The 16685-nt window shown below is 41.1% G+C and overlaps 1 protein-coding gene across 4 annotated transcripts in view; it reads left to right on the top strand.

Moving 5' to 3' along the window:
• The window catches only part of PDLIM5 (PDZ and LIM domain 5), a 137278-nt gene that overhangs the window by 52219 nt on the left and 68374 nt on the right, over positions 1 to 16685 (top strand). The window lies entirely within an intron of this gene.

The raw sequence follows: 16685 nt of genomic DNA, 5'->3' as shown, positions 1-16685 counted from the left end.
GGGGAGAGGCAGCGGCCGCTTTTCCCCTTCAGCTCTGCGAGGCTCAGTTCTAGCACGGGAACAGACGAGAGGGCGACACGGGGCTCGGGTGCAAACGCGTGTTTATTGTGGGAGCACGTTCCCGAGGCACCGGGACACTGACTGGGGGTCGGTTATACCCCGTGCCGGGGGGAACCTGAGCCACGGACAATGGGACGGGAGGCAGGGGACAGGGGCAGGGAAACCGCGGGGACAGTGATGGGAAAGGCGGGGGGGCAGGAACAGACCGCGTGGCGAGGGGGAGTGATAAGGGAACAAAGGGTCGGGACAAGGGATCACAGGGAGTGATAAGGGAACGCAGGACAAAAGGGGGAACACGGGGGAAGGGAGGAGGGGGAATGGGAGGGGAAGAAAAGAAAATTACAAATCCCACAGCTCACTCTTTTGAATTTACATAAAGGAAAGGGAGTTCTGAGGTAAAAACAAATTAGCAATGTTACAAAGAGACATCAGAAAGTGATACACCAATCATAGTTACAATGAATGGGGCAAAAATATTTTCCACATTACAGTTTAAGATAAAGGGTACAAAATTATCATAAACACATTCTGTATCGAGGATGAAAGCAGGATTCATGATGCGATGCTTGTGGTTTTCAAATTCTAGCAGAGCAGAGGCAGGCAGAGACCAGCGATGTGGTTTCTCCAATTTGATTATTTGATTGCGAAGTTGGCGTAGCATTGGGGGCAGTAATTATATCTTTCCTTCTATAAAATATAACTCAATCCAAGAAGTTATTTCCAAATTATCACAAGCAATGGGGAAATCTTGTATTGAAATAATAAGGGAACTTTAGGCAAGGTACATTTTAGGAGATGGGATAGAGGGTGAACCTGGGCACCCCTGTTTCAGGGGAAAGAAACAGTGGAGCTCTGGTCCAGGTTTCCAGCTCCACTCCCTTCGAAGGGGGTCCCCCCTTCTCTTACAAAGGGAGGTCCTCTAACGGAGGGGTCCCTCCGGCAATCCCTCCCATCAGAGGGGAGGCCAGAAGAAGGACTGGGGGATTAATCCAACCTCATCTCCCCCCCAATAGGGGCTGGCCTCACTGCAGGATGGTGCAGGGCCATTGGGGGAGGGGTGGAGCTGGCAGGAAAACTTGGTGTGGAAGATAAGGGTCAAGGTGGGAAAATGGGGTCCCTGTAACGTGGCCAGCGCCATCTTGGGAGGGGGTGCCGGGTGCACTGCATCTCACCCAGGGAGGCACGGCCAATGCCACCCCTAAGGGAGGATAACAGTGTCCGGCAGGGCGCTTGGGGAGGCTCGGCTGCTGCCATCCCCAAGAGAGGAGGTTTGGGGAAGTCCGTGGGGAAAAGGGAAGGGGAAGCTTCGCAGAAGCCGAGGGGGAAATCTACAGGAGAGGAGCCCAATGCGGCTGGAAGCTGATGAAATGCGTGGATATGAAGGGCCTCTCTTAGGATGTTAACAATTCTCCCATAGCTGACGTGTCGCCATTTACAATTCTGTCCCATTGGTGTCCTTTTGACCCCCCTGCCCCCATAGCCCAGAATAGGGAGGAGAGAGTAGAAAAGGCAGCTTTCCGAGAAAGAGAAGGAGCTTTCCAGTATGAGTTACCCCAAAAAAGACCGAGCGAGGTTGCATCCTCCTTGGAAAAGAAAAAGCCTCCCGGCCGCCAGGGACATGCAAGCCTACAGCCCCTGTCTGGACATGGACGGTGGTTAAAACTCAAAAGAAAAAAAGGTCGCTCAGCCGCCTGCCAGGGTCCCACCCTGCTCTGACCCAACTTACCCTTCGGGCTCAGGCGGTGAAATCTCTATCTCTCTCCTTGGTGGTGGAAAATCACGCTGAACTGAGGATGTATTCTTTCGCGGTTTGGCTCTCCCAGAAGCCTGGGTGTTCCCATTAACCCAGAGCTCACCCCTGAATCTTTGGGTTTGGCCACTGTCAGCCTCTGGTCTCCATTCAGCTGCCATCCCCTGATGGGCCACTCTTCGAGCTCAGTCCATCAAGCCACTGCCAAACTCTCCTCTTTGTCCTCGGGTAAGTCTACCCTGCTCCCAGCCCCTGCAGTCCTGCTGCCCCCGTAGCGCGACCGCTCCCAGGCGGGATAGAGAGCACGCGGCAAGAATGGAAGAGGGTCCCGGAGCTTCGGGTTTGTTTTCTGCCTGGCGCGTCAACTCCTCTTCGCATCTGCAGAGCGTCTGTGGCGGCAGAGTTCCTTTCTCTCTCCCTCCTTTCACAAATTGATGGAAATAATCATCCTCTGCTACCATGTGTTGCCGTGTGAGACCGGCTCCGGGCGGGCACTGGCAGGACACAGCGGGAGGAGGGGAGAGGTGGCGCCGCTTTTTCCCTTCGGCTCTGCGAGGCTCAGTTCTAGCGCGGGAACAGACGAGAGGGCGACACGGGGCTCGGGTGCAAACACGTGTTTATTGTGGGAGCGTGTTCCCGAGGCACCGGGACACTGACCGAGGGTTGGTTATACCCCGTGCCGGGGGCGGGGGGAACCTGAGCTACGGACAATGGGATGGGAGGCAGGGGACAGGGGCAGGGAAACCCCGGAGACCCCGAGGACAGCAATGGGAAAGGTGGGGGGGTCAGGGACCGGACCGTGTGGCGAGGGGGAAGGACAAGGGAACAAAGGGTCGGGACAAGGGATCACAGGGGGAGGGGGAGTGATAAGGGAACGCAGGACAAAAGGGGGAATGCGAGGGAAGGGGGGAGAGGGAGTGGGGGGGGGAAGAAGAGAAAATTACAAATCCCGCAATTTCCTCTTCCTTTTGTTTTGTTTAATTAATCTGTTTAAAAGCAGGTCTTATTAATGCTTTTTACCTCCTCCCCCAAGTGACTAGGAATATTATTTTGGGTCAAGGCCTACAGCACCATTCTTACTGGCTAACAAAATTATGGATTTAAATAGTTAACCCTTGAATTAAATGGATCAAAATTCTTCTACACAGAGTCTGGGAGATGTTTCCACCACAGTGCTACCACTGTCACTAAGTAGCAGCCTCCCTTTGCTAATTGAAGTGCCTGCTATAGAAGTTATGGCTTTGCCCAATGTCATTGCTAAATCATAGGCTTTATTGAATCCCAGCATATCTCTGGTATAGCCTGGGGCTCTGTTTTGGAAGTTGTTGCAGGAGAGGAGCAGGATGCTCACATATGGGTTATTGAACATGAAGAAGAATGAGCAGCAGCACAAGCAATTAATCCCTCCCATTCTCAAAAGCCTCCCATGGCTAAATGTTTTTTTGCTGGAAGACCACTATTTTGGTTCAATGACGTGAGTGAACATATTGGAGGAGACTGGCCTGTGAATCCATCACATAGGGAAAAGCATCTCTTCTTGTTCCAAACAGCAGCAGCTGTAGGACATGATTGCTCTTCAGGCCTGCCTTCAGCAGTGCAAAGTTCCTTGATGAGATTACCATATCTCTTCACCAGTTACTGACTGGTTTTTGGGGCAAATTATCCTCCCCTTAATGAACAGACTACATCTTTGAGCGAGTTAATCAGTATTAGAATAAAAAGAGGTGATGTGGTTGCAGATCTGACAAATATCCATCTCCAGAGTGGCAGTGCTTGTTCCCAGTCCTAAGTGCCATGCATTTGAATGGTTGTGTGAGTGCTCTCTTCTGTAAGAGGCTGCAGCACTGCTTGTTGTTTCTTGTTTTTCCCATTGTCCTGTGCTTTGGTGCTTAGCTACCCTGACTAAGGGATTCCCTTTGCACAGTCTGAGGAAAGGAGTACCGTGTGGTGTGGTTCATGCCTAGGGCATCTCCCTGAGTGAAACTTGTAAAGGTGGCATTAAAAGTTTCTTGATGAAGGACAGGTATTATATCAGTTCATTAGAAGAATGACATGTTGCATCTAGTGTGTCATTTGCTTTTCTGACTGCCAAGGAGACTGGCAGGTCGTTCAGAAATGCACTTTCCACTGAGTCACTGCAGCAGGCAGGTGGTTTGGCCGGCTTTCTCCTGTCACCATGATTGTATGGGCAGGGTTAATATTGGATATAGGAAAGTCATGGCAGGTGTGTCCCAGTCAGGTAATAACTTGTCTGATGCTGCTTCTGGTTATGTACAGAGATGAGTGGTTTGGAAATCAAATTAATCATGAGTTAGCCTGATCCCCTGCTGTTCTCAGCCTTCCTACCTAGTGTAGCATCTGACTCACCACTGTTGGCTGCCTGACAGCTGAAGGCTAAGTCAGGATCAGACTAACAGGGATCAAAGGCGTAGCCTTGGTCCTGGCATCTGGGGGTGTGATAGATGTGTCTTGTGCCTCTGCTGCTTTGTAGTCTCATGGTCTAAGCTGTTTTGAATTCTGCCAGTATCCCAAGAAACCAAAGGTGTAGGCAGTGCTCTCCTGGTTCCTCTGCCTGTGAAAATTTCTTTGCCCTGCTGTTTAACAGATCTTCTTTGGTTGTTTATTTGTTCTTTATAGCATGGATAGCTTCTTGGAGTCAAACTAACTCATGCTAACTGGAAATGCTGGCTGTCCATGGCAGGGGAGCTTGAGAGTATAAACAGGGTGGCAAGATAAACCATTTTAATACTTAGTGTTCTCCATAATTATATTTTTCTGTTCCTGCCTCTTCTCCCAAAATGAAACAGAAATAAATAAAATATTTTTAACTGTTACTGGTCACATGACAGATTAAGGAGATACTGTCAATGTGAAGCAAAGCTGACCTTCAAAATATGGGTTAGTGCCACAGAATAGGAAAATGCAAAACATATTTTATTTTGCTATTACTGTTTTTTATTTATATTTCATTTTTACTTCTGAGAGTTTATCTACTTTCACACAGTCCACTGATAGTTTGAACTACAATGCAAGGATGTTGAGGTTAGTTTTGAAAGAGTCCATCAATTCTGAGACACTGCCCTGGCTTGCTGCTGCTTTAAAAGAACACAATGGTTAGTGGTGTTACTTTGAGCATGTACTCCAGCACCCCAGTTTGCACAGTGGTCAGGGCATGGTGACACTTCACCTTTTAAAAGCTACAAAGGAAACTTCTGTAGTCTATGGTAAAGGCAAGAGAGGAAATTCTTTATTATCTGATTCCTTATTATAAATATTTAACTTGATACTTAACCTATTTAGGTTTTCACTTGGCTTCCTCTCTTCTTCATGTGCAAAGTAGAAAAAAATAAAATCAAGAGAAACTAAGCAAGGGGCAAGAATTAGCTTGTCTGGGAGGCTGGAAGAGATAGTTAAAGTACTACCTTCAAAACCTCTACTTACAGATTTAAAGCAGTATATTTATGTAGGCAGATATGCAAGTACCCCTTGTGGAAAACCAATTCAGATGTTTTGTAACTTGTAATTGAATGTTGGCAAAATATTTGAAGGGCAAATAAAAGCTTCCCTTTGTTCCCTGTAAGGCAGTATCACAGCTAGGTTTTTTAAACATTGAATTGTTGCATGCCCTGGAAGGGAGCTGGAGGTGCAGCTGACACAACTACAAGTCCACTTTGCTTAGAGGTTGCTCAAGTACAAATGGACAAAATTGTGCTTTGCCAGCCCTTTGTGCAGTAGTAGTTGCTTAACATTGCATGTGTTGGCAAGTATTTTCAGGTGTATGTCTTTAAAATCAATAAGGTCTGTAAACGAGTCACATTGTTTAGTATAGAAGTTATATCTTTTTTTCGGTTCTGAAATTAAATTTGGATGTAGGCATGTTATTTGCTCATTTTTCATATTATATTGTAGGCACACAGTTTGTGGCAATTGGGGGTGTGGCTGTGGCCAGCCTCATCCCCAGTGGGCTACAGCTGTGAGCAGCAGGTGAGCAGCACTGACAGCAATGAGCCATGGAAAGCCCAGGGGCACTGACCATCACCAGAGGGAGCAGAGGGCACACAGGTGCCACGCAGGAACAGGAGGGTATGAAAGGTTGGGCTGAAGAGCAGGAAGGGCAGACACTTGAAGCCTTCTGCAGTGGTGTGGTGTTACTCTGTATGGATTGAAGCCTTCTGGGATTGTCTGGTGATACTTTGTGTGTTGTGGCTGTCTCAGCTGTGATATGTGCTGTGATGTTATATCACTCAGAAGTATGGAGTGTGGTTTTTTTCTCTTCTTTTTATTTTGTAACTTGATATTTTAGCTTCTTGATAGATCTCCTCCAATTTTTGTTTCAATTCATCCTTCCCTTTCTGAGATCTTGCCCTTTTGCACCCCAATATTTCATTTTAATCTAAAGCCATTCAGTTTCCCATGAGGACAGATGGAAATCAGATGCTTGCTATATTGGATACATTTTCAAGTTCAGTAACTTAGCATGGACTTTTATAAATAAATCTCTCAAGTTGCTGAACAGCTAAAAGCCACCACCTATTTTTAAAATATTATTTTTGGGGACTGTTTCTCCAGAGATCTGCCTTAATGATTCTTTGGGAGTGAGAAAGATAAAGAATTGTGGATTTCTGCAGATGAATGAGATCATGATACCTGTGAAACTTCTGGAAAAAGTGTCAGCAATGCAGTGATAAAAGTGAAAGATGGAAAGTCTTGGGCTTTGTTTTTTCTATAATGATAGAGAACATATTTATTTCTCTATTTAGTAAAACAGATCTGCATGAGTATAGTTTGCTTTGTAAAGGAATTTCTTTCACTCTGTCTATGAATTTACTAATTTAGGACAAAAGGCATTGAGCTTGTTTGTCTTGGGGAATGAAAGAAGGGTTCTCCAGATTGTTTACTCCTCTACTGCTGTATTGCAGTGCTTCTTTGGGTGAAAAATATTTTCTGGGTGCAGTAAGTTGGCAGTGAGCAGTTACTGCAGTTCTGATTCCAGCTCTTCAGTGAAGGAACACAGCAGCTACAAAGCAATAGATGAATTTCAGTGATGGCCATGGGCTTGTTGGTTTTTTTTCATAAATCTTTTTAAAGCATGGGGTTGCCCAAGTGTCATAGGTGAAGCTCGGGCCTTCTGGATATTCTTGATGTCCTACAGGACTCAGAGACAAAATTTAGATGAGCCATAGGGCTGAGTTCTGCAGTTAGTAAACTCAAAAGCCATGGTATTTGTTTTAGCTGCCTGCCTGAGTATGAATCTTTATCATACTGTCGTCCCTTATCTTTTTGGTTTTTCTTTCGGGAATCATGAAGTCTAGGCTTTTTGCTTAAGGGTAGCATGATTTAAGATAGGGGAAACAAGAAAAAATGGTATGGACCAATTGAATTCTATTTTCTAAGATCTTTTTTCAAGTTAACCAGCTGGGAAAGGGTTTTCAGCAGTAAGATTAGCTTAGTATGCTTTTTTCTTACTATTTTTTGTTTAATTTATAGGCTTCACTTTAGATGATGGTTAAAATTCATGTTTCAGTTCTATGAGTCATAGGTTCCTTGGGTGGGTATTCTGTTTCCCTAAACCATATATGGATGAGCCTGAAGAAAATTATGATAAGAATGCATTCTGAAGTCTTATATTTTTCTCCCAACTTTAGTCATCATCTTTTTCCTTACATAGGTATTTTGACTTCAGTTTGGTTCTTCAGTGATTTGCTTTTTTAGAAAGATAGAAGCTTCATTGTCCTATGCCAGTTGAACAAGAGACAATAATAATTGGTTAAATGACACCACAGCTTTCAAGTAATTTTTTCAAAATCTGAAAACTTTTTTTTTTTTTGCTGTCATTCTTTTTGCAATACTAATTCTTATGTAACTTGTTTCAGGGATGTCAAAACTAAGTGCTGGATGATTAAGGAAATAATTTCTTTTTAATTGAGAGAGCTGAGACAAAAAGTTCACAGAACTCAGTTGAGGCAGTATGGCTTTGTATGTAGTAAACAAACGGTATATTGGTAGTTCAAATGCTATTCAAACCTTTGACAACTTATTCCCCAAGGCTAATTTACCTTCAGTCATTAATATTAGTTTTCAGTGATTAAGCCTGAAAATAACTAGGTGAAAAACAGTGCCTCCCAAACAGGCATTCACATCTCTTGTTTAGCCATGTCACTAAGCTTTGAAGTGGCAGCTGTACAGGTAGCTACTCAGCGGAGTCTGCTGAGACTTTAAACAGTACTGGAGAGCTTTCTGATATTGACTGTGGCCTTTTTGTGCTGTGCATTGCAATGAAGTCAGTTGAGTCATTTTATCTTGCTCTGAAATTAACTGATAATGGGTTGAGACATTGTCCAAAGAATTCAAAGCTAATGATGCTGGGTTGTTTTTTTTTTTTCATCCAAAGGCTGATGTATAAATCTATGCACTTGTTGGAAGCAAAGTAGGAACCTTTTGCTCCTAATTTAGGAGCTAAGCAAGTTTAGCTACCTAAGCCATGCCTTTGGAAAGCCTGCCCACACATTAAATGAATGGAAGGGTACAGCTCTTGCTTCCAGCTGAAATTCAGAGTTGTTTGTACATAGCACTTTGCTGCTGCTCAGGTAGCAATTAGATGAACCACAGAACATGCTGCAGCTAAGTGAATCCAACAAACTAAAGGCTTGTTTTGAAGTTCAAAGGAGAGTTGCTGGGATCAAAGTGGGAGGTTGCAGGGTAAAAAGCAGAGTTCAGTGCAGGATGATACCTACCCATCTGCCAGGAAAATAGGTGGGACTGTGGGTGAGTTAATCAACAGGAATATAAGCCTTTCTCACATTGTGTACCTTAGAATTTTGCTGGGAATCTACAGCTGCAAAAGATTTGTAAAGGCCGTGCAGTTTCTTGAGGTTGCTGGAGTAAATAGCATAGGGACATAAATACAGTAGTAGATACAGATGGTGGACAATGGCAAGTACCAAAGGCAGATTGCTATTTATTGAACATCAAAATATTTCCTTCAAATTTAAGTTTAAAGATTTTTTTTACTTTTAATTTCGGGTTCGTTCCCCTCTGGCCCCCATATAGTTAATACCACGTGAGGAAGTTGAAAATCAAGCAGAGAGAGGTTAAAGCAGAAGCTGTTAACATGTTGACGTTTTTGGTTTTAATTTTATTTTTAGTTTGTTTGCCTCCAGGGAAATGCAAAATATCACCTCTGAGTTGCAGCAATTGCAGCCATTTTAGCATTATATTTTTGAGGTTATGAGGGCAGTCATATTAGGGGGATATTTAAAAACTTCACCTTTTTTTGTGTGAAAATGAAGAGGCCATCATCAAGAAACTGTCTCTCACAACCTGAGAGCCTGTAAGTTCAATATGGGATACATTTTCAAATTCCTACCCTCATAGTCCAAGTCCTTGATGGAATAAAGGTTGGTGAGGTTGCTTGGGAGAGTAGCTCAGATGTTATAATAGCAGAAGCTGATAAAAAGCTGGGGAAGAGATAAACTGGGACATCACTACTTGAATGAGTAGTGAGGGATTGTGGTGGAGGTCTGCACCTGAGAGACCCTTGTGAAAATGGAGGGAGGAAAGTTTTGGATCCTAGAAGTTCCCATCTGTTTGCAGTGGATCAAGTGGTAACTAAAGTGCCTTAATTAGTCATCTTGCTTTTTTGCCTTTAACCAGTGAGAAACATCTGTGCAATTGCTTTATATGAACTGTTATATAGCACAGATGTCTGACAAATACAGCAAAAAGTAATTCTGAATTTGACTTTTTTTTTTTTTCTTAAAAATACTATTTTTTTCAGACAGGGAAGTCAAGTTTGGGTTGGTTTGTTGAGTTTATTTGCTTGTTTGAGGGGTTTTTTTTGTGTTTGTTTTAGTAATTTTGCTGACTATAGATGCTTCTTTTAGAGCCTGAAACCATGCATATCTTTCAGATATGTTGGGATTAGACTAAAAATAAATGCTTATCACATGTTGTTATTACATAGACTGCATTCTTTTATTCCTATATTTAAGATCAATATAGAAATATTTGCCTTCCGTTATAGTTTTGCTATAGGGATTAAACCACTCTGATGTATAATGATGCTTTTAGAAAGCAAAGATTAAATTGTTAAGGCAAAAAAATGCAACGCAAAAAACATGCAAATCATTAGAAGGGTAATAGCTTTGGCTTTATTTGACAATAATTTAGAAGCCTCTTTTCACTCTATTATAAAACTAAAATAAAACAAATCTGTATTCTGGTTTAGATCTGACACAATTGATTTCTGTCTATGAAGACTGGAACAGTGAAGGTTTATTCACATATATTTTTCCTGAAATGACATAATTTAGTAGGAAGTATCTGGAAATTAGATAATCTTACTTGATCTTGGCATGTGCTAGATGGACAGTGTGCCTCAGTATGCAAGGTGAGGATGGGCTTGCTGTGCTCTGCCTAACGGATGAAAGACATGATAATGATAAATGACTGCTTGTGATTTAGAATAACTTTCTGAAATACCAATAGCGTTCTCCTGTCTTACAGAATAAAAAAAAAACCCAAAACTGAGTTGATGAGTATCTCTGGACAACAGGGAATTGCTCAATGAGCTCCACATTGTTCAATTGATATGCTCTTGCTGTAAGCAAGAAGTAACATTTGCAAGCTGAAATTTAATACAGAAAGCATGTAGTCTGAGTGAGGTCGTGACTGGTGTTACTAAGTCTGACTGTTATTTAACAGCATTTTCCAGCTTGTAAACCCCTTTAAGCTAGTTTTGCTTTATGTTGCTTTATATTCTGTGTGTTGCAAAGCCTTCTCATTGCTGTTGAAGGGTGGAAGCAGAATATGAGATATGTGCTTAAACACCCCCACACTAAAGAGATCTTCAGGAGCATAGATGTTTCTAAGGAGTGAATTGAATGTATTTCCCAAACATTAATATATGTTATTTTAGGAATGTTGGAACACAACTAAGCTAACTTGCATTATGGAAATCTAAAAAAACCTCTCGAAAACCACAGGAGTTAATTTTGCTGGCTATCAATATCCCTGTGATGTACAATAAAGCTTCTGCTTAAGAGGTACAAGTGCCAACTTCCTATACTATAGGAATGGAGTCTCCAATATTAAGTCAGCCTTTCTGTGGCAATTACATGCCAGGTGCTTTGGACTCTGCCACTGTTGTCAAGAGCTGTTTTGCCTGTATAAGGACAATCCAGGCATTTTTTACTTGTCATTATCTCTTCACACAGGAGATGCTGAAAGATGGTGTTGATTTCTGAGGCTGGGGAGGAAGGACATTGGTTTGAGGTTCAGTTTGGGTTTGTTTTAGAAAAGGGCAGAAATGGAGCTGTGGAATAGTTCAGATATTGAAGATTAATAGGAAAGTAATGTTGTTTGCTCTTAGTGTGGTTTCCTGGCTGAGTACTGCTTTTTAGTTTTTCTGAGGAAAAGGTTCATAGCTGTGTCTCAGGAAGTTCTTTCGGTTACTGCTTTCCTCCCATTTATAAATAATCCCCAGAGGGGAGTTTAGGTTTGTTTTTTTTTTTCCTTTAATGAATTACAGAAAGCCATCAGAAAAGTGATATTCTTAGGGTTTTGTTACATTTTGTTTCATTTGAAGTGATTTTAATGAAGTAGTATTCTCCAGGAGGCCTTTGATGCAATTCTAGCATTCATTTCCTTATTTTCTAATGGACTTCTGTGGTATTCATGGTGACAGTCACCAATATCCCATAAGCACTGCAGCATAATGTAGAAAAATGTATTTTTGTTTCTCTAGTAATACTACTTGCTGTAGGCAGCAGCTGATTACAGCTGTTTTAAAATGCTATATTACTTGTAAAATGTCCTCCGTTACTGATCTTACTGTACCAGGTGGGTTTTTATTTATCAGAACTGAGGTAGTGGTTAAGCATAGGTTTTAAATTTTTAGTTCCATTTCTGTTTTTGCCACAGACTTGGCTGGGTTTTAATGTTTGATTTCCTAAAACTAGACATTTCCTCTTAAGCAGATAACCTTTATTTGTCTTTCATGTAGTCAGATCTGATCTTACTTGATAGCCATCAGGGCTCTTGAGGGCTTCAGTAGAAGATACTAAGAAAAAATAAAGTATCATGATAAATCAGGGATGACTATTAAGTCCTTTTTTGCTTAGTTCCTTGTGAAATAAAGTTTGTGTTCTCCCCTCAAATATTCTTTTTGTTAAGAGCCTCATAGGTAAACACTGTTTGTTGCAGTCCTTTTTAGATTTTGTTAATGTTGTAGATTTGCTACATCTGATGTAAACCCTTTCAACTGTTAAATAGTATTTTGGTTTTGGAGTGCACATAGGTTTCATTTCTCAAAGTGAAGTTTCCTACAAAGAAATGAAACTAGAGGAGAGGTGTGCACTTCAGTGCTCTGATGAAACACTGTAGAGTTCCATGGCCCAGTAAAATAGACCTCAGTTTTTCATCTTCTAATGCTGCTCTTAGTTCAGTATTAGAAGTGAAATCCAGCATTGCCTGGTGACTGAATAAAGAGCTGTGTGTAAATTGGTGGGTTTTTTTTTTTTTTTTTTTTTTTTTTTTTTTTTTTTTTTTTTTAATATCCCCGCTGCATCACATTTTCCAGCGGGGTGTGTTTTGGCCTGACACTGAATAGGATGTGTTCCAGTGGACATGTTCTGGACTGAACACTCAGCCTGAAAAACAACAAGAGAATTAAAAACCGTAGGGAATGCTTTGTCTGTGTGTTGTATCAGTGAACCTGTTAGTCTGGTATCCAGACCCGCTGTGGCTGCTTTCGGATGATTCAGCCTGAGGGGGGAGTGAGAATTGAACCATGTAACTCCTGCATGGTGAGAACCTGGCTGCTTACACAAGACATGTGGGTTTGATTATCACAAACACTTGTAACTAATAATTAAACTGGGGTCTTATAGGCGTTGGTTCATGTATCTATCAACATAATTCTTGTCTCAGACAGGCTAACAACATTGAGGTGTTTCTGCTGTATGTAGATGAAAGCTATTTTCTCACACTGACATTTTTTTTCCCAAATTGCACTTTCCTCTAACTTTGGTGCACAGTGTATCCCCACTTTTAGCTAATTCACAGTGAGTTGTTCAGGCAGAAATTCAGACAGTTTTCTTTACTTACTTCTATGCACCCTCTCTGGTTTTGGGAGGGTCTGCACCAGACCTGAGCCTTTGTCATCTTTGTGGTTGAGACTTGAGACAGGAAGTCTTCAGGTTTCATCTGACACTTCAGTTTAGTCACAGCCGAATCCTTATTTCCACCAGAAAAAAAAAAAAAAAAAGCCCTTTGTCTTTTCAGTTACTCATGTGCACATTCTTTCATTCATGGAGATGCAGCAATTTCTGGCCTTGAAAGGACTTTGGCTCCCTGCTGGGGGAGAGGCCCAGAGGACATGCTTTCCTCCTGACCTCATGGTGCTTCTGGTGGAATCCTGTGTTGCAGCCTCTGCCCAAAAAGTGCTCAGAAAAGAAAGTTTCTCTTCCTTCCTGTGATGAGTAAGGAGGTTTGAGAGACCCTATCTCAACTTCATAGAAATTGTGAACTGCCCTTTTAACCTGATGCATTTCTTTGGTATTTGTGCCACAATCCTCCTCTGTCTTGCACATGACCTGACACCACTGGCTGCTGCTGGAGATGTCAGATCCTTGCTCTCCCCAACCCCGAGGCAACTAATCAATGCAAGGGAAGTGTTCCTGCCAGTTTTAGGGAGCTCTGAGAAGTGGGAATTGGGATGTTAAGAGAAGCAGGGAAGAAATTGTCAGTAAGAATATTATATTTCAAAGAATTAGGAATCTTTCAAGTAAAGACAGCAAAACTTTTAGCAGAAGTGGCACATCTGGAGCACAGAGATGTTAGGGTCGGATTACTGTGCTGAATGAGATCTCTTCTGCCAGGATAAGAGATGACAAAAACTTGCCTTTGCTTCTGGTCCATGGGAATTTACCAATAAAACAAGTAGCAATAAATTTATTGAGATGAAATAAAAAAAAGTTCTTGAAATATCTCAAGAACACTTTAAGTAATCACTTGTTTTGTCCACTTAAAAATCGGGGCACTTTTCTTCACTTGCATAAGTTCTCAAAATGAAACTCATAGATACAGTGAGGGACTTGCGGCTGCTTGAACCAGAACTGAACCTGAATTGTTTGTTTTTCCTTAGTGACATCTACTTAACTTATGAATGGAGTAAATTATTCTTGTTCTTGCATATTTTCTCAGTTTAGGCGTAATTACACTTGATGCTAACAGTGTTTCATGCCTACTTTGTAAAACACTGGTGCATGTTAAGCTTTAACTTTTTTCCAGCATTCCTGTGGCTGTTTTAGCTGAGCAGAGTTTGTCTGTTAACATGAAATCTGTGAATCATTTCTATCTCTTAAATTTACAACAGATTTATATGCTTTCATATTTTGCCATCTTTGATATTCTTCTTAATGCCTTAAACTTCTAAGTTTATGGTGTCTGCTGAGTATTTTCTCACACAGTTTTGGCAAACCTAAGTTTCCTTACATTTCAAACTCTTGCCAAGATACAATTTGAATATAACTTGGAAAACCCCCCACAAAACAAACAACAAAACCCCCTGAAAATTTGATGTAATATTTATGTGGGTGTGGCTAAGGATAAAATCTTCCAAAATAAAATAAATGTGCAGTCTGAGAGGCACAAACTTTACAGAGAATCTGTCAGCTGCTAAGACTGGTTTGAAGCTGATGTTTGATGTTGCTTTCTGTTTGGAATAAACTCTTCACCAAACAGTTAAATGGATTTTCTAAGTGGCAATTATTTTTGGGGAGTGCTTCTTTGGCCTAGTCTGTTATTTCTGTTTAACCTGTGGCTGCTGCCCTGTAAGAGAGACCATCTTGGCAAAAGGGAATGGATTATACAAGTAATGTGAGTTTCATTATAGGGGAGAAGGACTTTTAACACTCAATGTTTCTGGAGGGAAAATGATCAAACCTAGTCAAGTTGGTCAGTCTGTTTATTGACTGTATATTATCCCTTTTAGCTCTTAAGCTTCTATGCAAAAAATGGAATGTAGTATACATTCTTAAAATGTATTACAGTGTGTAGGAAGCCAAAGTTTTAATGAGGACAGTGACTTCAGAGGTAACTAATGCTGCTTGATTGCTAGCAGATTATTTTTTCTTTACATACAAAGCCCCTCCACATGAGCAGACTATTAGTTTCAGTGACACAGGAGTCACTAAAATGCACGTACTGAGCTAAATATAATGTATAACAGGTTTTGCAAGTACAAAAATGTGTAATATTTTCCATTCAAGGCCTCTCAAGTACTGAAATTTTTAAGTGTGCCTGCTGTCAATACTGATCTTGGAGACAATTGACTGAAAGAGTTGCCAGTTATCTCCCTTCCAAATCTTGGCAGGAAGATGATGATTGGACAAGTCAGTCATTTTCCACAAAATCTTCTTAACTCATAAGTGACTGCTCCAATAACATGATGATTAAGTGAATGCTGGACTAATATTTCTGTGTTGCATCTCTTGGAGCTGCCTATAAAAATAACTTAATTATGTAGAGAGTATGGTTATGGGGTTTCTGTATCTTTTGCACTTGGCTGAAGGGAGCTGTCCTGGAGAAGAAAGCTGCTAGTGCAATTGGAGCAAGTTGGAGCAAGGGCAGATTGAAGTGTCCCTTGTGGCAGGGCTGCTATACTCAGGTGGCATAGTATTGTGAACAGGGGATTACTTTGAACTTGGGACAAAATCAAGTTTCGGCACAACTTAGATAAACAACACTGTTGTTAACAACAACAACAAAGAAAAAAAGAAAAATCAATATGAAATCTCAGTTACCATATAGAGAGGGTATTTTGGCAGGAATGGAACTAGGGAGAAGAGAATTAGATGTCTCATGTAAGTGGCACTTTCTAGCCACTTTCATGAAAAACTGGTTGAGTTTTATTTAGGATCCAGATAAATTTCAGAATGTCTTATGTCAGTTAATAAAATCTGTGAGTCACTTTATTTCTTTATTTTAGTCAGAAAGAAATGATCCTTACTTACATTAGCCACTAAGATTAGCTATTTTTGCATTACACCATGTAGTTGTTGCATACAAATCCTATGGTATGCAACACATAGAGGTGAGTGATGGTAGCACGCCAGTGCTGAAATCGGTAATAATCAATTCAATTTTATTGTTGATAATTTTAAAGCTGGAGAGTGGTGTGGGAGTAAGGTCAGGGAAATCGTGAACTGATTCAATGGTTTAATCTGGTAGATTTATCTTGGTAGGAAGGATGGATTCATAACTTAGATTTCTGTTTCTTTTTTATACTAGGAAGGACAAATGTATTTTGGGATAAAATATGGTTATCAAGTTTTGAATCCCTTTTGATGTGGAATAAGAAAAAGGTTCTTTATTAAATGAGAAAGACTTAATCTGCTATAAAAGATAATGGAGCTTGAGGCATTTATTGACTTTCCTGGAGAAACATAATACCTTGCAGGGCTGGACCTGGACTGTTTCTCCTATCAACAAGTAATTAACAGAGCACATTGTTGGTCAAGATCTGACTAAAGGACACTGTGAAACTATTCTTTCTGGTTGCTTTTTCTTTCTTTGCAGAAGAGAGATGAAACAGGTTGTAAATAGTTTGCGGGTTTTTCTGAGGGTGTACTCATTAAGTTTTTATTTTAAAATTACACCTTTCATTTTGATCATGATGGTTTTCTTGGCTGAGGTGGGTTTCTTTTTTGCCTCCCATACATTAGCATTAGAGAATGACCCTTTGTTAATAATAGCTGCACACTGTGGGTGAGGCCAAAAGGAAGTATGAGGGCAAGCTGGAGTATTGCAAACATTTGATATTTACTCCTGACTGCCCTTTTCATTGTATAATTCTACCCAATGATTTTATTCA

The sequence above is a fragment of the Lonchura striata genome, chromosome 4 (assembly GCF_050655825.1).
Source record: "Lonchura striata isolate lonStrDom1 chromosome 4, ASM5065582v1, whole genome shotgun sequence".
Lineage (NCBI taxonomy): Eukaryota > Metazoa > Chordata > Aves > Passeriformes > Estrildidae > Lonchura > Lonchura striata.
Note: the sequence above shows the minus strand (reverse complement) of the source record. Positions and strands in the feature narration are given on the sequence as shown.